Source organism: Paramisgurnus dabryanus, chromosome 2, assembly GCF_030506205.2.
Source record: "Paramisgurnus dabryanus chromosome 2, PD_genome_1.1, whole genome shotgun sequence".
In the NCBI taxonomy this organism is placed as follows: domain Eukaryota; kingdom Metazoa; phylum Chordata; class Actinopteri; order Cypriniformes; family Cobitidae; genus Paramisgurnus; species Paramisgurnus dabryanus.
The window spans coordinates 18,419,840-18,442,584 of record NC_133338.1 but is presented as its reverse complement, the minus strand read 5'-3'; the positions used below and the strand labels follow the sequence as shown (position 1 = coordinate 18,442,584).

The 22,745-nt window shown below is 35.9% G+C and overlaps 2 protein-coding genes across 3 annotated transcripts in view; one reads left to right on the top strand and one right to left on the bottom strand.

Annotated features, from left to right (window-relative positions):
- The window catches only part of eml3 (EMAP like 3), a 60,455-nt gene that overhangs the window by 36,897 nt on the left and 813 nt on the right, over positions 1-22,745 (bottom strand). The gene's annotated exons all lie outside the window — the stretch shown is intronic.
- ecsit (ECSIT signaling integrator) overlaps positions 20,757-22,745 on the top strand; it is an 8,231-nt gene continuing 6,242 nt past the window's right edge. Inside the window, exon 1 of the mRNA XM_065275542.2 lies at positions 20,757-21,411. The gene's annotated coding sequence lies outside the window, so the exon portion shown is untranslated. The remainder of the gene's footprint in view (positions 21,412-22,745) is intronic.

Sequence of the window (22,745 nt, the reverse complement as noted above, 5' to 3'; positions counted from 1 at the left end):
GAAATTAAGATTATATATTAAACAGATGTGCTATAAAGTTGTGGTCAAGCAGTATTGAAGTCGTGAGAGTTTTTTATCATAACATTTTGGACATTATGGAAACATCAAATAAATAAAGCAGTTCATGCCACCTTAAATGTGGACATTGACTTGTTGCAGCCTCCTTATGTTGCAAAAGCCACGTGGTGCCATTTTTTTGTCAAATTTACGTGTTACAACCTTACCAACTTTTAACCATACTGTAGAGGCAGGTGTCCAAGTTCAGAATGTGCAAAGATGTATTTTCTTTATGTGATACAGCCAGAAAGGGAGGGAGAGAAAGATGTGGTGGTGGCATTGCTAATTCTTACTTATTCTGAAATGTTTTGAAAGACAAAAGTATTTCTTTGATTTATCATTTACTATTTCTAAATAGTATACTATACTAAAAAACTATATACATGTTATGATAAAAAAAAATTTAATGGGAATTCCGTGCATGATGAGCGTGGAACTTGCAAAAATAAATAAATAAATATATAAATATATATATTATATAATATATATATAGCCGCTAGGTCCACCTTTGCGCCTGTGGTCTACCCAATAGTATAACAGTAAAAGACATGCTTGGTAGGTATTTAGTAAGGCCCCTTTTACTTCGTCTAATTTGGACAATCTAAGCACCCAACACACAAACGATAGACACGTTAAATAAATTGAAGTTATCGCAACTCTCTGCGATGGATATCTCATATACTGATATCACGATAAAGATAGTTTTCCGGTATATTGAGCAGCCCCCATGCTGGTGAGTGAATTCGAATATAATTTTTTTTCAGCACTGAAATGCATGTACATACATGCCCTTTTCCTCAGTTATATAGATCCAGAGTTATGACTCACCAGATTACTAAACACATGTTAGTTTGAGAAATAATAAACAGCTAAAAATGGTGACAGATGTGTCAGGAATCCAAGCCTCCCTTTTACCTTCCATATCAACCTTTTATCTATACAGTGCATTCCACATATTTACTAATTAAATGGTGCTTTTCCATTGCGTGGTATGACTAGGCTCTGCACAACTCGGCCCGCTTTACTTTGGCTTGGTTTTCTTTAGGGATGCATCGATACCGATACTGGTATCGGCCTCGATACCACATTTTCTAAAGTACTCGTTAAAAGTCCCCCGATACCTGGAATCGATACCACGGTCTGAGAAATGTCTATGTTTGAGCGGCATGTAAGGGGTTAATGCCTCTTGTGTTGTCCAAAGAGGCAGAGTTTACAACAAACTGGAAAACTAGTCCCTTGTTTTTTTGTTAAGTTATATGACTAAAGCTGTTACCTGTAAATTTGAATCATGTTTTTTATTAAGTACTCGGTATAGGTATCGGCAAGTACTGAAATGCAAGTACTCGTACTCGTACTCGTATTCCAAAAAAGTGGTATCGGTGCATACCTAGTTTTCTTTTCCACTGCAGTTAAGTAACACTACAAAGTTGGTGGGATTATAGACTTATCTTTATAGTTGCGCCGCCTCTACTGTTGTGACATCATTGTATACACGATCCAAACAAATGCACAACACACAGGAGTAATGAAGCATACACTCTTAGAACGAATGTGTTAATAACAACACATTAGTGTTGATTCCGGGACAACACAATAAATACGTTGTCCCAGAATCCACCCATCTCTGTGTTATTATTGAAACAACATATTTTGTGTTACTTTTAACACAACTTGTGTTTATTTTAACACAAAATCAACACAAAATGACACACAAAAGCTTAACGCACAAAAATATGAAAAAAATTATCACATACTTTCTAAAAGTATCAATGGAATGGTGTCCTTAATTCTATGTGGATGTTTTTCACTGCTAAAAAGGGAGTTGTACAACAAAGCACAGATGACGACATCACTCGGTTTGCTCGACAACGCACAACGGTAAGCTAATCTTGCATTTAGCAATTACACTGGTATTGACAATTCTCTCTGACCAAAAAGTGATCCGTAGTGTTTGCATGTCGTGTTGTATCAGTACGGCTCACTTGGAACTTTAATCGATATTGTAGTAAAAAGTACCAGGTACTACTGTAGCCGTACCCATTCCATTGGGGGGTACACAGTGAAAACCCCCCAAAATTGAGCTGGACTATTTAATGGAAAAGCACCAAATTGTATCATGCCCCTTTTTACACCAGCTAGATAAAAATTTAAAATAACATCGCTTTGAAAAGTATCAGCATACTACTACTCAACAAGTCACACTAGTAGTCACACACCAACTGAAGTACCATTCATGTTCACAGCACAAACAGTGTGGGAGTTACACTCTAAAAAATGCTGAGTTATTTTCAACCTAGCACTTGGCCAAAAATGGACAAACCCACTCCTTTGGGTTGTAATTTAACCTATTGTGGGTTGTTTTAACCCAAAATGCTGAGTTGTTATAACCCAATGTTAAGTCAAATGCCGCTGGTTACATTTTACATGGTTATACTATTTTTCTTTACTATTTTCTTTTATGACTGACAACGGAACCAAAATTTGACAAAATGTTAAATGAGAACGGCTTTACTCAGCATTCAGTTGTATTAAAATACAGTACTGCATGAACATGTAACGGTTCAGAATGTAAATCTAAGTATAACGTTGTCATGATTATGCTAATTAGGGCGTGACCTCATCCAGCGTCATCGTCTCAGTAGGAAACACTAAAAATATAAACATTTTCTGAGTTAACTGAACGCAGCAGCGGCTGCGTCTCTTTTTGACAAATCGCTGGGTTGAATATAACCCAGCATTAGAAAAAGGGGTTTGGTTAAGTTTGAGCACATAACTTACACTTACAACATATACAGTATGTAAAATTATAAATATTAAATCACACTCAAAGCATTTACAGTCTAAAAGCACTCTATAATAAAACTATAAGGGTTTGTTCTTTGGTTACAACTTACAAATAAAATTAGGCTAGCCAATACACAGATTTGGGTTGGTAAGACACTAAAAAGACCACCGTTATGTAGCACAGTCTGGCATCTGTCTAGCATCTGAGAAAGAAGTGGGTGTGAAAGAGTAAAAATTATAGCATGAATTTAGACTGCTGCAGTTTTAGAAACCAGGAAACATGGGAATGTTAATGCAGAGGGATTTTTTTGGTTTCATCCTAATGGTTTGTTTTTCTCTAGCAAAAATGACTATAAACACTCCTCCCAATCCCAGAGAGATAGCGCTGCCTCAAAATTGTACCATTGGTTAGATAATGTTATGGGTCAGGGGTGTATTCCGGAAAGCAAGGTTAACTTACCATCAGATTAACCCTGAACTATGGGCTGATTAACCCCAAACCTGCTTATTCTGGGTATGTCGGTTCCAATTTAAGAGTTAGTTCAGTCAACCCGCTGAAAGTAACCCAGAGTTAACGCACGCTCACGGTAACAACATTAAGGCATTGTCAATGGATCACCGATTTCACAAGTCACCATGAAAATGGCAGAAACTTAAAAGTTTTTAAATGAGAAAGAACATTAAACCAAAATTAATGTTTTAGGAACGGCTTAGATGTGCGTGATTATAAAACAAATCAAATTAATTAATTAATGCATTTAGAAAACCTATTTTACCCCATTAAAACAAGTCCAATTTTTATATTACATGTGTCAAATCATGTTCTGTCTGCACTAAACATATTTAATAGATATATGATTTTAAATATGTACTCATTGTTAATATTTTTTTGTGGCACATAAAGTGTTTATACTTCTACTCTTTCTGTATGTTCCTAAAAATGTTAACACCCTTTGAGTGACCCTATTTAATTTTTGTATGAAACTGTATATTACCTTCATTTTCAACATTTGCTGATGGTTTTGTGTAATGCTTTTCAGTACACTACAATAAGAATGATCATTAATTTGCATTGGACAATTAGGATCTGCTGTGACAGAAGTGGAGAATGGAAATGTTACATTTGTTCCAATAGTAATATGTTATATGTGTTATAATTTGTCCTTAATATATCCAACTATCCTACATTCCTTTTGCAGCTCCTTTCCTGAGCTATAATTTTTAAGCCAATGATAGCTCGGGAAAGGAGCTGCAAAAGGGCCATTAAAAAAAAGTGATTTAAAGGTCTGGAAAACACTGGAGGATTTTTGCACTCCTATAAAATTGTTCCTTATCACACTGTGTGACATGGATCATTTATACTTGTGTAGGACAAGCATGTAGACTGTACAATGACACAGAAGCTTTGACGGCTGCGTCACACGTAAACAAATACAAATAAGCAGGTCGTAGCAGCAAACACACTGTACGTTGATCATGCTGAATTTCTGACACTGTCAGAAAACTATCGTAGGCTATGTTTGGACACAAGACCATGTTCAAGACCATAATTTCATTATGTACCTGATTCTAACTGATAATAGGAGTGTATTTGCACACACATTTATTATAAATTGAGATTTCTTTTTTATTGTACTTTACTGTTATTAATCAACTGATGGAATTGTGTTTTATACATCCACTGATATTTGGAGATATATTAATCGTGGACATGATTAAATGTATAGTATTTAGTCCTATCACAAATGTCAATCCATTTATTTAAAATTTTAAACACAGAAAAGACAGCAATAAATATTTGTGACTGTAAATGTGATAAAATAAATGCTTTAACATTATAATATACAAAATATATGCTTCCACGCCAGCTGCACACTCATCATAAGTGCACGCATGCGCATCCTCCAAAGCTTCATTTCATTAACTAAAAGTATTTAAAGAAAGGATGTATTTTTAAAATGTAATTCATGATACTGGGTAAAACTGCTTAAATGCATTAAATGTAAACTATTCTTATTTTGGTTCACCTGACCCTGACTGACCCTGTTATAGAATAAAAGAAATGGAATAGAATGCAGGACTACTGATAGGGCTGGGCGGTATGATGATATATTCTGTTACCATGAAATAAAATGTCAGACGTAACAAATTTTTCTATACCGTACATTCCACGTACTGTAAACAAGTGGGCATGGCTAACTCGGCACTCCTGCATGTTAGCCTGAGTGTGACGGAGAAACATGTAAAATACGCTACTCATAACAAATGAACGAGTAATTTTTGTTATTTCATATTAAGCGCAAGTGAATCCATAGCGGGTCTCTTTTTTTAAGCTAAGACAAAACTTGTTTTTGCCTCTCTCTCTCAAGGGTTTTTTCTCCAAAGGAATTTTTTTCCCTATAGCGTTTTTTTCCTCCTAGGAGTTCTTTCAACCCCTAGGGAGTCAGCTGACATTGCCTTAAATTAGAACTCTCCTCTATGCGTTACATTCTAACTATGCTTACTAGTACGGTTTAATCTTAGCTGCTGTACTCTGCAACTTCTGTTGTCCACCGATTTTCTGTGTTTTCTCCTGTTTTTATTAATGTAAAGCTGCTTTGAAACAATGAAACAATTGTGAAAAGCACTATTGAATATACTAGCGACATATGCGCTGCTGGAGCTATGTAGCTTTTTAACTTTGACATAGCATCTTCAAAAAAGGAAAACACTTTTGGAGCGATGCTTAAAAATAAACATTCCAAGATGGGACGGGCAAAAACAAGATCAATTCAAAGACATGTTTTGGAGCTTCATCAAAAAACATTCTTTCATTAAATAAATGATTTATTAATACGCCAAATCAAAATTTGTGTGCAACATGTCTGTGTAAAAGTTTAAGAAAGTCCTTTGGTTGTTGAGCTGTAAGCCACTTCTATTAGGGACTAAGAGTGCTGTGAGCGGTCCAGCTGTACTCCTGTGCACATCAGGAACCGATTAGTGGTTTATGTTCATCTGTATTTTCTCCTGCTTTTTTCACTCAGTAGTTATGCTTTCACTCTGCATATGGGAGATTGGCAAACAAATAATGCAGAATGTTTGAGAGAACTATCATAACTTTTGCCAGGGTTGGTTTTTTGTTTTAAAAAACTATTTCTATATTTTTATTTAGTTCTTGGGTTTTAATTTCAGTTTAGATCAAGTTTGTTTTAATGGTGTTTTTATCTAAATCCGTGTATCGTTCGTTCAATCGATTTTTCAAATTAAAAACAAAAATGATAAAACGAATAACGACTTGTTTTTCGATTTTTTGATTGTGCATTCAGATCAAAATACAAAATATGAATAACGGGATTAGGACAAATTTTAATTTTGATTTTTAATTTTATACCTTAGCAGACATATGCCAATGAAATCATTTTAAACAGATCAAGTAGGCCTACTATTGCGGTAACAGATTACAGCCATTTTAATAAGGTTGTGCATATGACAGAGCAATCATGCTCTCCTGTAAGACTTATTCTATACAAAAAGTATAAAAGTTTAGCCTAATGATCTTCTCCCAATGTGCACGTAATATTGTTAATAATATTGTTTAATATTGTTCAGTGACTAATTGCACGTTTTAATAATTTATGCCATGTGAAATCATATTTTCCATATTTAGTTAGTACTCATTGTGCATTGCCTTTTGAAGTTTATATTATTACTTTTTATTGGTATCATTGCTAAATTAATATCTAATAAACAATTTTAAACAGAACAAGTACTATTTTGGTAACAGTCCGAGTTTTTAATGTTATTTCTTTTTTATTATTATTTATTCAGGACACACACATACACACCTAAGGTTTAAAATAGAGGTCTGCGCGACATTGTTTTTTTTCGTCCCGCACCCACTTAAAATTAACTCACCGCTTAAATGCTTTTTTCCAACCTTTTTTTTCCCTACGACGTCTGTCATTAGTTTTTAGCAAAATATGAATAAAGGGAAAACGTAGGTTTGTGTCTAGTGCTGTGTAAAAAAAGAACTTTTAACTGAACTAACTATTTAACCGACATTTAGCCTATAAACAATGTTCCTATAAAGACACGTTTTAGCGCATCGCATTAAAAAACCGACAACGATGACTGAATGCGCTCTCTTTTAAGGTGCACATAGTGGCATCATCGGGATGCAAAGACATTGCCAGGTTTACAGGGCATATTTTAAAAAAAACATTCAAGGTAAATGCAAAATGTAACAGAGAAACATAGCCTACATTAAATAGGGCAAAGCATATCACTCAAAATTTTAAGCAACGAAAACCATATTAGCCTATTTTCTGCCAAACTATTTCAAACATTCTTGCAAGTGTACATGTGATCAGAAGTGCGGATACGCCAACGCTGTCAAAAGATGTCGGGCTGCATTTCCCAAAAGCATCGTAACTTAAGAAGCACTTAAAAATCGTTGTCTACAGCTCTACTGTGATGATGTTGTGCCTTTCATCTATTATTTTAAATGTAGAAGGCAATACTTAAGGAGACTAAAGACATTGTATTGTTAAGCTCTTATAATTCATTCTTTGATTGTGAAGTTAATAATGACCAAAGGTTGTGCTTAATGTACAGTATTCATAGAACAGTGTGTACATCCGTTCTGGTAAAATAAATGTAAAATAAACATTACATAGAAAGGAATAAGATATTAATATAGCAATGATAGCAAAAATAAGTAATATTATAAACTTAAAAAGGCAATTCACAATGGAATGAGTGCTAACTAAATATGGAAAAGATGATTTCACATGGCATAAATTATGTAAACGTGCAATTCATAATTGAACAATATTAAACAATATTATTAACAATATTATTACTTGCACATTGGGTGAAGATCATTAGGCTAAACTTTTAACAAGCGCGTGCTACAATTAAGAGTCATTCTATAGGCTAAAGGCGACATTTCAGCTCTTGACAAACAGATAGCCAGCCACTGTGTGTGATCTAATTTAAGTGCATTTTTGTGAAATGCACGTGAAAGAATAACTAACGTTCATTACGTAGCTCGTAGAAATTGCTCTTAAGTGCTAAGTTCAATTTTATCGGGAAACCCAGCCCAGACCGCCCGTTCCGTCACGGAAGACCAGAGTTCCGACCTCTGCCGTATTTATACACTTAAATTTAATCCCGCACCACAAGAATCCTTATAGGCATTTTACACGATATGCTGCAAACAGTGAAATCGCAATGCAACCACATCTTTTTTCATGTAGTGGAAGAGTTTTGTGCAGCATTTATTTTTTAAGGCAATAGCCTACATATTTTTTATCACCGTGCCATATCCGAATAAATAATAATAGCAGACAAAAGTTTAAAAGTCGGCCTTAATAAGCGAATAAGACTTACAAGAGAGCATGATTGCTCTGTTATATGCACAACCTTATTAAAATGGCTGTAATCTGTTACCACAATAGTAGGCTACTTGATCTGTTTAAAATGATTTCATTGGCATATGTCTGCTAAGGTATAAAATTAAAAATCAAAATTAAAATGTGTCTTAATCCCGTTATTCATATTTTGTATTTTGATCTGATTGCACAATCAAAAAATCGAAAAACAGGTCGTTATTTGTTTTATCATTTTTGTTTTTAATTTGAAAAATCGATTGAACGAACGATACACGGATTTTATCTAGTTTGGATTTTGTTTTTATCTTACGAAAAGTACTTTTTTTAGTGTTTGTTTTATTAAAGAAGGCAATAAGTCACAACTGCCTAAGATACCATTGTCTTTTGTATTGCCTGTGAAACCTTTTGTCATTATTTTAATGAGCAACCACATTGTCGTATAGGTCTTTTATTAGCAACAGCATTTTTACTTGTGTCTTGTTACAAAAACAAAAATGGCTGGTCGCTACACATCATTAAACAACCCCTTCCAGTCTAAACAGGCGAAGTTTCGCTGTCGAATCTTCCAGAATTGACTAAATACTAAAACAAACAACTCTGTTCTCTGGAATTCAGTTTACTTTGGACTAGCTTGAACAATGCTTGGGACAGTTGACGGAACTGTCACTTGCCTGTTCTGGCCAGTGCTGCATCCTCATGAAAGTTTTATTATTTGCATAGTTTAAATAATTAAGAACAAGACGTGAAAAAGATCTCAGTGCGGTACTGGTAATCAAGTGCACTGGTATGAGATGTTTTACATGTGCGCAGACCTAAAGCATGCAACCGAAAAGCCGTATACGTAAATGGTTCAGACAGTGTGCAAATACTGAGTTCATGTTTTGCACTGCCAACATATTTACACAAAATAATCTCAAATATATGGGAAATGAGAGTATGGGTCTAAGTCAGTTCATTTAAATTCGATACAAAATCTATTTTCTCCGCCAATGATGCGATTTTTGCAGATACATCAAATACTTATTTTTATGCAATTTGATCCAATTCTATTAATTTGCCAATATTTTATATTACGTGCCTAGTTAAGCAGTTACATTTTTACTTACAAATGCAACCAAAATATATAACATGAACATTTAATTAAACTCTTTGAAAATGACACAATCTCTGTCCCAGATGGCAACAGTCAAAGTCTTTCAGTATTTTGTGACTAAATGTGCAATAGTGACAATCACTGAGGTAGTTTTAGAAAAAAATTATTACATTAAAAAATAAACTAATATAAAAAATAAAGCTGTTAAACTTAAGTATGTGATCTGTTAGACAACTTCAGATCTAATAATCAAAGAAGGGCTGCAGTGGTCTCTTTTGAGATTTTTCTTTAAAAAAAATCAACTGATCAACATGTTAGGAGAGAGGACACTGTTCTGCATGGACAATATCACCTGCAGTGCTAAACACACACTAGTCTTCTGTCTCTTTCGCTGTTAAAACCACTTTGTTGCTGCATCGCATTCACTTGCTGATGCTAGCAGATGAAAACACATAAATATATATATATATATATATATATATATAAGGGATGCACCGATACCACTTTTTTGGAATACGAGTACGAGTACTTGCATTTCAGTACTTGCCAATATCGATACCGAGTACTTAATAAAAAACATGATTTAAATTTACAGGTAACAGCTTTAGTCATATAATTTAACAAAAAAACAAGGGACTAGTTTTCCAGTTTGTTGTAAACTCTGCCTCTTTGGACAACACAAGAGGCATTAACACATTACACACCGCTCAAACATAGACATTTCTCAGACCGTGGTATCGATCCCTGGTATCGGGGGACTTTTAACAAGTACGAGTACTTTAGAAAAATGTGGTATCGAGGCCGATACCCGATACCAGTATATATATATCTATCAATTAGGGGTGTAATGATTAACCGTGCAAATGCGCGTTTTCTCAATGAATGAATTTGAATGAATTACGGTGAAATCCCGGCACATCCGAACGCCAGGGGACGCTCTCATGCAGAAACTCCCTTTGTGCCACACAAGAAGTATCATTGCAAACACTATTCCAGGAAATGTTGATACAGGATATATTTATACGCTGTTCTTCAAGTTGTTTCAGGTATTTTCATGATAATAAAGAATATTTTGAATGATTTTGCTTAACGAGTGTTGCTCTTTTAAATGCACGTTATAAACGACTCCGACTCATAATGATTTTAGATTGATAAGGACTTCCTACTGCGTATACTACGACCAAATGCCGAACAAAGAATCGCTGCCTTGCGATTCAGAATCGATTTCAGACAGGCATTTTTAATGGGGACCGCAATTGAATCGTTACATCCCTAATATCAATCAAGCACTTTATTGTACATGGTCACAGGTACCAGCGAAATTATCCATCAACCTGTCCATACATAGACAGAACAGGTCTACAGGGCATTTAGGAAGAAGTACAGCATTACATGAGGGAGGGGAGGAGAAAAAAAAACCCAAGACTATGCTCAGGGAAAAAACACCTCAGCAACATAAGCACATAGTCCGTACACCTTTCAACATGAACAACACACGACTTGCAACATGTTAGGGGGAAATGGGGGGTGGAGATAGCCCAGCGCAGGCAAGTAGGCTATATATTTATATAAATTACACATTGCACACACATTATGCAATCTTTTGACAGCCCTAGTAACACGTGTGAAAAAAAATGATATTCTGCAAAGGCAGCTGTACAAGTAATATGACCAAACACTTGCTCCAGGACGGCATCAATCTCAAATCATGTAGTGTTTTCGAATTTTTAAAAACTACTGCTTCTAAGATGTCCACTTCACCGGGAAAGTTTACGAGGATTACTTCAACAGGAATGATGCCGTATCCTCACAAGCATGGGTTTATGTTACCACATTAACACTTTTTAAAATAATCTATACCATAATTGTACACTTAAATACACTTTGCCATTGTTTGTCTGGGCTTCTACTTAAAGTGAGGTTGAGTTATTACCAAAATCCAGTATCGATTATTGAGGTAATTATGCAATGTAATAAAAAGTTGATACATTTATATCTTGTCAGTTTTACAGATTATGAATTATAGTCTTACAGATACAACTGTCCTACAAAGGTAAAAACTGGTACAAAATGTATATCTGTACTTTAATGGTGCATATTAGAACCTTTTTAAATAGTACTGCCCCGTTACTGGTGAGCTTCCGTCCTGCAGACTTCAAGGGATAGTTCACTTTAAAATGAAAATTCTGTCATCATTTATTCATCCTCATGTTGTTCTAAACCTGTATGAATTTCTTTTTTCTGATGAACACAAAAGAAGATATTTTGAGAAATTATGGTAAACACACAGCAGTAAGTGACCATAGACTTCCATAGTAGGAATACAAAAAATATTATGGAATTTAATGGGTACTATCAACTGTGTGCTAACCATCATTTATCAAAACATTTTCTTAGTCATTTTTCACAATACTTCCAAAATATTTTTTTCCTACTATGGTCACTTACTGTTGTGTGTTTACCATCATTTCTCAAAATATCGTGTTCATCAGAAAAAATTTTTATACTGGTTTAGAACAACATGAGGATGAGAAAATTATGACAGAATTTTCATTTTAAAGACACACTATGCAGTTATTTTACCTTAATATAACAGCTTCAAAGTTATTTCGGTGGTAAACAAAGTCATAGTAGGGCGAATCATCCTCCTGTTGAAGCTCGGGGACGACGCCGCTAGCAAAACCAGCAATGCAAGCTTGAGAGAACCGCCCCTGAAAAAACTCGCGAGAATCACGACTTGCTTTACGGCAACGACGTCACACACGTTAGGCTTGTTCGACTTTGTGTGGCGCTGCAAGAACTGACCGCCGGATGACGTCAAAGTACCGCGAGAATGATCCGAGACTCTTGCAGTGCTGCAAGAAGTCGATCAAGCCTATAACAACAACTGCATGTGCGAATTTGAGATGTGAGGCTAAACGATTTAAAAGTTAAGAAAGCATGTTCGGAAGAGAGTAGGAAAAGGAAAAGATAACCTGACCGCGTTAGGAACCAGACAAGAATTCCACTCGGTCAGGTTTTTACTCGTTGGCGTGAGCTAAAAGACAGCACTAGATGGGATGCTGATCTGGCGATCTTGTTGATGGACTAGTAAGTAAATCTCTCATTTGTAAACTTGTTTGCGGTCTATGTTGTATGTTGTTGCGCTTGCTTGTAGTATGTCATGCGATTATCATGACAACAGTTGTCAATATCTCACATAATTATCAGGACATAAATAAGCCTAGAGGTTGTAAATAGTGTAAACATGCACAATTTGCAAACTATTATAATAAATAGCAATAATCATATATAGTGACATTATAACGAACAATGTTATGAAATAATGCAACGTACACAATTAACTTTGTCATGGCATTTTGTAATGTTTACTTGTGTTTTAGCAATGTAAAAACTTTATAAGCTAGCAAACGCAGTACTTTATTATTATATGCACTCTACACTTGGAATAAACGTCTTATTATCCTATTACCATCATCTGTAGTTTAGTAGACTATGCAGTAGCCTAATATTTGTATGAAATTGTGAAACATTACCTGGTCATCATTATCTTCGGAGTACTAGAGTGGGAAATTACGACAGTTGCAAGTATTCTCCAGCGACTCTAAGCAGGGAACTACACTAACCTTTTCCACTGGTGGCACTTGCGCTACCAACTTTTTCAGTTACTGGCGCAAAATATGATTTGGTCGCACATATTTTTTTCAAGTTATATTAAGACGCTCTGGATAATAATGAACAATAATGAAACTGTATTGCATACAGATATGCTTTTTATTTTACTTGCCTTCTTTTAAACCACATGCCACCTTGTTTTCTTAAACGTTGCAGTGTTTCCCACAGATCTGAAATGTTCTTGGTGGTGGTAGCCGGTGAAAAGGGCAATTATTACCCCCTGACAAATAATGGTCTACTATACATGTGACGTAGAACTAATCATGTGTGACACAACACAATGCTTTGATTCATTGAAAATTTATATTAATTTCACATTATATTTCATCAATCTAACCACCCCAAACTTTCTTTGCCATTAACAAAGCTGACACTGTTTGTCAAAGCACCACGAAAACACTTACTGTTTTTGCACTGATATATGAAGCAATTAGACCCCTTTTATCAAACTCAATATAATCCAATACTATGTATAGTATATTAATAGACAGTGCAGGTCTATAGATTATAATTGTGACTGATGTTATGACTGATGTTATAATGGTAATAATTTCTATTAGATAGGCACTTTTACTGCTTTTGCTCTATCTTTCTATTTCTCTCTTGCCGATTTAAAAAGCTTAATCCACTCATTATTTCAGATTTAAAAGTCTACTTGCTGTCCCGGTGACAAACTTTACATTGCTTTGCTCGTTCAGTGCAATTGGCTTGACATTAGCATTGCTTTTTGCTACAATCTCTGTCCAAACTTAATATGGATATGGTTTTAGAAAAGATATGGTTTATTAATAATAAGATCATTAAAAAAATGTGAGAAAGCAAATGCAGCGCGTGGTCGTAACAAGAACCATCGCCATAGAAACCGGAGGCACGCTGAATCTGCACTCGAGCTTTAGCGCTGTAGCGCTCATGGCCGTTTTCCGATCGACTCGGGTTATAAACACAACATTAATCAGACTTGGGACCCAAAGTAATTAAACTAGGACCTAACCGGACCCGACAAACCATTCAAAATATAAACCCGGAACCATACGGGTCCCGCGTCCTCAGTGAAGAAAGACCTCTGCTCAAGTTCAGAAACATGGAAGACACTGCGCTTGCGTCGCGTCGCACCTAATTCATTGAGAAACAGCTGAGCACGCAAACGCACACTGATAGGGAGAGACACGACGTGCTTTCAGGCAAAATGAAGCCAACGTGTTGATGGCTCAGAGCATGTTATAAAACGTATTCTTAAAATCCACATTTCTGTTTTAATAAATGCTCATAGTAAATCATAGCATATTGTCTAAAACATTAGGTAGCACATTTGCGACCTATTAAAAATTAGGGTCGCAACGGCAGTTCAAAAGGTCGCATATGCGACCATTTTGGTCGCAGTGTAGCTCCCTGCTAAGGGTTGCTGTTTGACAAAAACGCAGAAAATGCATAGAGCGGCTTTAAAGTGAACTATCCCTTTCAGTTCCAACCCAGCTTCAACACACCTGTCTATAATTTTCAAGCAAGCCTGAACACCTTGATTAGCTGCTTCAGCTGTGGGGTAAGAGACCCTGTGGCCGGTTGCATAAATTGTCCATTTCACTAACATGAAATGTTAGTCATCAAACCTTTTCTTCAGAACTGATCATAACTGTTTAAATTCTGTTACATTAAAATGTAGACTGATTTCAATCCAAAATGTAAGACTGATTATTAGCACTAAATAATTGCTAGTTAGTTAGACTGCTACACAGTCTTAACTTACGGCTATGTTTATGCAAATGGTGTAGAGCTTAATGGCGCTTTTCCATTGCATAGTACCCCACGGTTTGGTTTGGTTTAGTTTGGGTCGGGTCAGCTTACTTTTGGGAGCTTTTCCATTGGGTGCAGTATTTAGTACCCGATACTTTTTTTCGTACCACCTCGGTTGGGGTTCCAAGCGACCCGAGCTGATACCAAACGTGACGAGAAAACACTGTAGATCAATGATTGGTCTGAGAGAAGCGTCATCGTTATAATGTAAATATTAGCTTTAGCTTACTGCTAGCTTGCGCTGTCTCAAGCAAACATGTTGTTATCTGTGTTCTGCTATAAGTTTCCAAACACCCTTTTAGTGATGAAAAACATCCACAGGTTGAGAATCCGGGACACCATAACAGTTTTTTCCAGACTTGCAGTTTGTGGCGGCACATTCGCGACGTGCACGTCCGCATTATATATGCTTAAATGCAACTTGAATGAGGCTCAGCGGAGCGCCGTCGGGTGTTTGAACAGAAACTGTCATGTGAGACAGAGGTAGTTATAAATGCGATGTGCAAACATCAATTTGTGGTGGCCAATTTTAATTTTGTGGCAGACTGAGAAATAAATAAATGTATGGGAATGTACAACAACGCTCTCACGTGTATGATGTCACAGCAGTAGGCAGCGTAAATATAACGACACGCCTATAATCCCTCCCACTCCGAAGTGATACTAAACTCGAGGGAAAAGCTAACCACGCCAAAGTGAGGTGAGCTGACCCGACCCAAACTAAACTAAACCGTGGGGTACTATGCAATGGAAAAGCGCCATAAGGCATATTAAATGTGTCCAGAAAGGTTTGGAGGGCTTGAAAAGGATACAGTACATAAAACTTATGAACAAAGTGTCAAAATTATTTTGCATGAAAGTAATGAATAAAAAATAAAAGTCACACAAATATGTAAGAGAATCATCTGAAGAGAGAAGTTGAAACAGGAAACGATCTGGATTTGGTCTGCATGGCTTCTTTGCTAGTCAAACCCACTGCCCCTAATTACACAACATCATATACTTTTACATTCTCTTTAATGCCAACCTATAAGCAAAAATGTGTTTATCAAGCTAACAAGTCAATCTAAATAACATCAATTCATCTATTATGGATATAACAACATACCAGAATCTTCTGTCTGAAATGTATGCATGGGATTAATTAAGTTTTTCATTAAATCAGTCTTTGTTCAGTTTTCAAACATGAGCCAAACTTTTATCACTTAATTTAAGGTAATTTAGCTATGTTCATAATCTGACATTTACTTTCAATAAAAAATATGGGCAATGCATGAGATGACTGCACTTTCATGGTTTACAAAACCATATGCTCAATGCAAAACAGTTTAACTGAATGATGTCACAATTTCACCAAACATTGTGTGATAAATCTGGTCTTATACCTTAAACTGTCTAATATTAGTAATTGACTGTTTTCACTTTGAGCAATGAAACAACAGATAAAAGTATAATGTAAGAAATGAAAGTTTCAAAAGCCCCGTGTGATGCTTCTCTAATTCTTGCTGCGACTTTCCTGTCAGCTTTGTGTCAGACTATTATGGCTACAGCAGAACTTCCTGTGCAGCAAAGTCTGCCCCTGCATTCTCATTCTTTAGCACAATTTCTCACCTCCCACAATGAGAGCAAGAAAAACCTCTGCATAAGACAACTTATGCAGATAAGACAACAAAATAACTACTTTTGAGGTTTTCTTGTGTTTTCTTTCAGATGTTTATTGTTTTCTTTTGGTCATTGAATTTGCTAAAAAATAATTATCTGACTTACAAATACTAAACTTTACAGGATAAACCAAAACTGACTAAACTAATTTGATTCAAATGTTCCATTAGAACACTTCTTTAAAATCTGCTTTTGTTAAGAAGTCAAGCGAGTTATGAAAGAAACAAATTCTTTTTCCTGAACACATGCCAAATACTTGTGTGCTAAACTCTCCCTTGTGTGCTACTCTCAAAACAGTCAAATTCTATTTGTGACCCCGTCTGTGAAATCTAAATTCTTATCATTTAAATTTGAGATTAGGTTCATCAAAGTTCAATTTCACTTTAATTTTAATCTTTGACGTGGCCTTACTTAATCAATATTAAAAATACTGAGGTTATGCATGATGATTTTATGTAGAAAACAGCAAATCACAAAAAAAATACTATTTTGTTTTTTTCACAGGCGGGGTCGCATTTGTAAACTTCTGTAGAAGTAGATGATGGAAGAATTCTAGTTTATTTTTATTAACATTTCAAATTGTATGACAAATGTTAAATATAACCAAATTAATACTGCTATTTATACGGCGGACAGAAACCAAAAGAACCAAAATAGGTCAATATTGCTATTTTACCCAATTGAAGGGTCACATAGCAGAGCAAAAACGTAACACTCTTTTGGATTATATCCAGATATTGTGAATGTTTTAAACATATAAAATGGTTTAAACATTAAAGGTACCAAAGAATGCATTTAAATAATATGTTAAATTGTTCTCTGATATCTACATAGAAGGTATGTGGCTTTATGAAGTGCGAAAATTGTCCACAGACAGTTTCATGTGTACATTTGCAACATAGCATTTGCCTTTAAATAAAATGGTCTATTATTATTTTATATACAAGGGTTATGAATAATGCTGAGCTCTGCTCTGATTTGCATTTTTACAGAGCAGCTCCTTCAGTTGCTCTCTGTGTGTGTGTAAACAGACCTTATGTTTAAGCCTGTATCAGATGAAGATATCGAATTTGAGAAATACTCAATTTAGAACAATCAATCAAATGAAGGGAACGTATGTGTTTTTTTCAGTATTGACCTGCAAAACGTAACTGTAAAACGTAACTGTAAATTCAATCTTAGAACTTCAGCGTAAACGCTACCATATAGCATTATAGCGCTAACTCAGCAGTCACAACTTTGTTTTAAGCATTGTAACAACATTGAAATTAATTTAAAGGCGGTTTAAAAAAAAACTTTATGAAAGGGAGTCAGGCCGACAACCAAAACACACTTGTAGCCAATCAGCAGTAAGGGCGTGTCTACTAACCAACATCGTTGCCTGGGTTGCATATGTGTGGGGCGGGTCTATAAAAAAGGACCAGATTCTATAGGGGTAGGAGCGTGTTTGTTTAGGTGATTTCAAATGTCAACATTGGCTTTCAAAGATCATGCACCCCTCCTTTAATCTGTCATTTAATGTTGGGGCATACATAATGACACAGTTGGTGTAATGTTGAGATTGTGCTGTTTTCTAGCGGTCTTTTGGATGCGCAAGGTTTACAATCGTATTTGAGGGTCACAATATCTAATTACTTTGTACAAAACTCTTATTACTCATCTATGCTTACGTTAATACGGTTTTCCTTTCTAATCGGCACCTTTAAATTCATTACTATGTGTATGCAAATAAATTCTCTAATAAACTGATTCAAGGACATGGTGGGTTTTGAAATATTAAGGGCAACATTTCTCTACTGGGACCCCTCTCTTAATTTTCTGGCATTTGGAAACACTGTGATTGTAAAAACCATTTATGTGACTTGACAATCTTCTATTCAGACATGATCCAGAATCTGAGCACCTCAAACAGACAGAAGGCCCATAAAGTCAAACTGGAAAGCATGGCAGGCTTTTGCATGTAAACAGATGCCTGTGGTCTTCCCGGTTATTGCTCTAGTAACAGCTCTTGGTCCAGCTGTTACGGTAAACAAATTACGGTAAACAAATCAAAAGCCATGCCGTAGCACCTCAGGTAAATGGATTCCTGGGTTATGTGTTTCACACTGCTCGTTTTATAGCAGTTCGATATTTTAACGCATTTGCCATTGTTGTTATAAACTTACAGACGTTCGTGAATGACGGTTGCACTGTCTGTTATTGTGGAGACATCTCAACACTCCTTAACATAATGTGGCACAAAGTAAAAAGTGATTGGTTGCTTTAAGTGTCAGTCATGGCTTCTTGAACCATTCAAAGTGGTCATGGTTCCCAGACCTTTAGTATGAAGACTACTTGTACTTTAACAGGTGTTAAATGATAACCTAGGGCTGCGATGATTAATCGTGCCAATGCGCGTTTTCTCAATTAATGAATCTGAATGAATTAGGGTGAAATTCCACCACATCCAAAAGCCAGAGGGCGCTCTCGTGTAGAAACACCATTTGTGCAACAGAAGAAGAAGCATTACAACTAGGGATGCATCGATACCGATACTGGTATCGGGTATCGGCCTCGATACCACATATTCTAAAGTACTCGTACTCGTTAAAAGTCCCCCGATACCAGGGATCGATACCACGGTCTGAGAAATGTCTATGTTTGAGTGGAGTGTAAGGGGTTAATGCCTCTTGTGTTGTCCAAAGAGGCAGAGTTTACAACAAACTGGAAAACTAGTCACTTGTTTTTTTGTTAAATTATATGACTAAAGCTGTTACCTGTAAATTTGAATCATGTTTTTTATTAAGTACTCAGTATCGGTATCGGCAAGTACTGAAATGCAAGTACTCGTACTCGTACTCGTATTCCAAAAAAGTGGTATCGGCGCATCCCTATTACAAACGCTATTCCAGGAAATGTCTAAAGGGATATTTATATCGCTGTTCATAAGATTGTTTCAGGTATTTTCATGATAATGAAAATATTTTGAATGATTGTGTTTGACGAGTGTTGCTTTTTTAAATTCACATTATAAACGACTCAAACTCATAGAGCATTGCGATTCAGAATCGATTTCAGGCAGGTCTTTTTAATGGGGAACGCGATGTATCGTCACAGCCCTATGATAGCCCTGTTCAGTATCTGACGTTTACCCTGGGCTAACATTCTTATAATCATATGTCAATGGTCATTATTGATGTTAAGCCGCCTTTCCACTGTGCACGACATTCGGACACGACTGTCAGAGTTTGCCACCTAGTGGTAGTTGTAATGAAATTTCAGTTTAATTGTGAATCCGTACCAACGTGGAAGAGAAGCTCTGAGCCCTCCCCTCAGACAGCACCCTAAATACAAAAGTTTAAGGCCGGTAACACACTGGATGCGTGGCTTAAACGTCTCAACTGTGTGGTGTGTCCATTTTTAATTCAGCTCCCATGTTAACAGGTTATGCTTATTTTTCATGCGACACGCAAGCATGTTGGAAGCGTTTCCAGGAAAAATAAAATAGGAAAATATGTTTATATGTCATTTTGTACACAAATACATATTAAATAATGACATTTTGATGTTTGAAAGTCTATAGGTTAATGGTAAAATTTTCAAATGTTGCACCTGTCAAACATAGTCTATTTTGCCGTACTGTTGACGATGTCCTTTATCAGTCTGGTCGGTCGGCGGCCTTCCTCAGCTGTAGGTGACCTAGGGTAAAGACACAGAAAACGCGACGCAACCGCCACGCAACAGAAACGCCACGCAGCCAGTGTGTCACCGGCCTAAGACGACTATTACGTAGCATGCGTAGATTCCGGTGTTGTGGCGGACTCAGTTCCCCCTATGTTTCCCTTTAGTGTAGTGGTTTTAAAGCGTTTTCATCACGTTACATTTAGAAAGATTAAAGATTTGAATTGGTTATACTAAAAGGCAATAATATCATGTATTTTATAATACAATTTATTAAATATTTCATACATTTGACAGTTTTCTATTAGGGTATTTCTTTTAAAATATAGCCTGTCTTTTTCTTTTTTTTCTTTTACTGGTTGTTTTTAAAATGTAATGTTTGCATACATAATAAATATATATTATACATATAATATGATTCATACTGTAAAAATAATTGACTTACCATTAAGAACAATATAGATACATTACAGAAATGCACACATATACATCTCAGTAGCCATTAAAACTTTAAATATATAAATAATAAAACTTATAACGTGATAAAAACGCTATTAAAAACACTACACTGAAGGGAAAAATAGGGGGAACATAGGGGGAACAGACTTCGACACAACACCGGCACTATACACAGAGCTCGTGATATAGGTTACAGTTTCTGATTGTTTGTCTGTTGTTAAAGGAGCGGTGAATCAAATACTCAATTTTAACTTGATAATTTGTTATATAAGAGGTCATCATACTTAAATGAACATCCTGCAAGTTTCAGAACTGAAAACGTCCGTGCTACTGAAATATAACCGTTTTTGGCACCAAGCCAGTAAAACAAGCCAGTGTGGAATTCGGAAATCTATGACGTCAAAGTAGAATTGAAGTACCGCCCCATAGCCAAATACAAGGACCACTTTTGAAGTCCCGCCCACAGCTTCGCGTGACACACGTGTGTCTCAACAAGTAAATATGTCTTTAAAGATTGACAAATGTAACCAAAATGACTTTTAAATACATTTTTTCTGATAGACTTTTATTTTGACGCGGTGATCTGTTATGAAAGACTGGAAACGCATTTTCGGTTGTGGAAGAACCGCGTGGGAACAACACAGAAGCTAAATACTTTAATTCAGAGGCTTGGAACATAACATTAAATGCCTGGAAAAAGTTTGCTTTTTAAGAAGTTCCAGCTCGTGTGGGGAGTGTTTGTTAACTTTGTGTACACGGATTTATTTGGAAAGAAGTCGATGCTGGATTTGCAGAGAGACTGTGATTAAAAGCACCACTTATATTGGATCTGACAACAATGACACAGCATTATACACAGTAAGACATTTTACTTTATTTAAGTTACTGCGTTTCACTATTGCATTGTTAGAAGAGATCGCTTGATATGTCTGTTGTAACATCCGTGTCTAAACACGTATGTTTGACTGTTTTAATGTACTAAAAACATTAAACGATTAATAAAGATACACCACTTAACAACACGACTGTAATTTAACGGTAGAAATATACAGTGTTATTTATAAAGAAGGATTTATCAGCCGCAGTTTAGATTCTGATGCCCGTTTACTGTGTTGTATACGGTAATTTAGGCGAGTTACGTTTGAAAGGTCAAACACTCAACAAAGCTTATTTTTTATCATATAACTGTGGTATTTAACATTACGTGAATGTAAAAGCAACCTCACAAGCACAATCGAATTATACAAAGTTATTGATAAGGATTTATTAGCCGCAGTTTAGATTCTGATGCGCGCTTACTGTGTTGTATACGGTAATTTAGTCACGTCGAGTTTTGTTTCTACTTTAATATACGTATTGTCATTTATGCGTATCATATTTAGCACCCAGAATCTTTTGTGGCTCAAACATATTTGTGTTCGGCTGCTATTTTTATCACATTAATGTTTTTAAAACATTTCCCCACATGTAATGACGGGGGACGAAGACGTCCAATCATAGCAGTGGGTGTTTACGTCCAGGTCTTCAATGCGGCCCGCCCCTTCAAACGAACCACTTCTCCAGACAGCCACTAATCTATGTTACAAAATAGCCTATTACTTATTGTTTTTGATGTTTTTGAATGTAAAAACCACGCGGACATCAGAAGTAGACATCAGGCAACAGTATAAAACAATAAAATCGACAAATTCACCGCCCCTTTAAGGATCTAACCGTAACAACCCTGCTTCGTTTCACAACTGCACGTTTGTACCGCAATGTGATGCTACCCCTGCTTCAGTACATGCTTTTATTGGGAAAATAAAGTGAACCCACACATTACACATTTTGTGAAAAACAATAGTGAAACGTTTTTAGTTAAAAGTGGGTGAAATAAAGCGCAAGTGTTAAAAGTCACACTATAAGCTCATGTTGCAATCAACGAAGCTGTAGATCACAACGCGTTCCAGTTTGGTGCGTCGTTTGCTGTGTAGATGGGGTGTCATAAATATTGTGGGTATGTAAAGAGACACTATGAAGGCCTACATAGGAAACCAAGCTTTATCTGATTTATTTTTACATGGCGCAAAGAAACTGTTATTGCTGGTGTGCACTATTGTGGGTGTGTCGCAATGTTAAAACATGTTGATAAAGTTTTGATAACCATTAATAAAGTTACTTTTTAAATAATATATCTAGTAGTGAATTAATCA